Raw genomic sequence first — 495 nt, 5'->3', positions numbered from 1 at the left:
CCCCCGGGGGCTGCAGGACCAGTGGCCCCATGGGCTGAACCTGCCCTGTGCCGCCATGGGGCTCCTGCAGCAAGCCTGGGCACGGCCAGGGGCGTCCCACAGCAGAACTGGTCCCACTGGAGGTGGGCAGCTGGCAAGGCGCTGGGGTTCCTTTTGGCCTTGTTCTAGTCCCAGGGATCTGCCACTTTGTGCCCCAGACACCTTTACAAATGCAGTTTTTCTGTCACTCAGTGGCATTGGAAGTGTGTCCTTGATGCCTCACCTGGATGCCGGGGCCCACGGCCGGGATCTGGCAGCGCTGGCCATGGTGTTGGGCGGGTGGCAAAGGGGGGAAGCTGGGACCCACGGCTGCTGGCGCAGGAATGGACCCTCCGTGGCACTGGCCTGCGTCTCAGCATGCTGGGCTTCACGGTGGCACTGCCATGTCTGTCCCCCGGCCCCCTGGCACCAACTGTGCTGCCTGGATGTGGCGCTGGGGGACGCGGGGCCGGGGCA

Source organism: Egretta garzetta, unplaced genomic scaffold (genome assembly GCF_000687185.1).
Source record: "Egretta garzetta isolate BGI_Z169 unplaced genomic scaffold, ASM68718v1 scaffold67, whole genome shotgun sequence".
In the NCBI taxonomy this organism is placed as follows: Eukaryota; Metazoa; Chordata; class Aves; order Pelecaniformes; family Ardeidae; genus Egretta; species Egretta garzetta.
The sequence above is the reverse complement of the archived record's forward strand: the minus strand, read 5'-3'. Positions refer to the sequence as shown.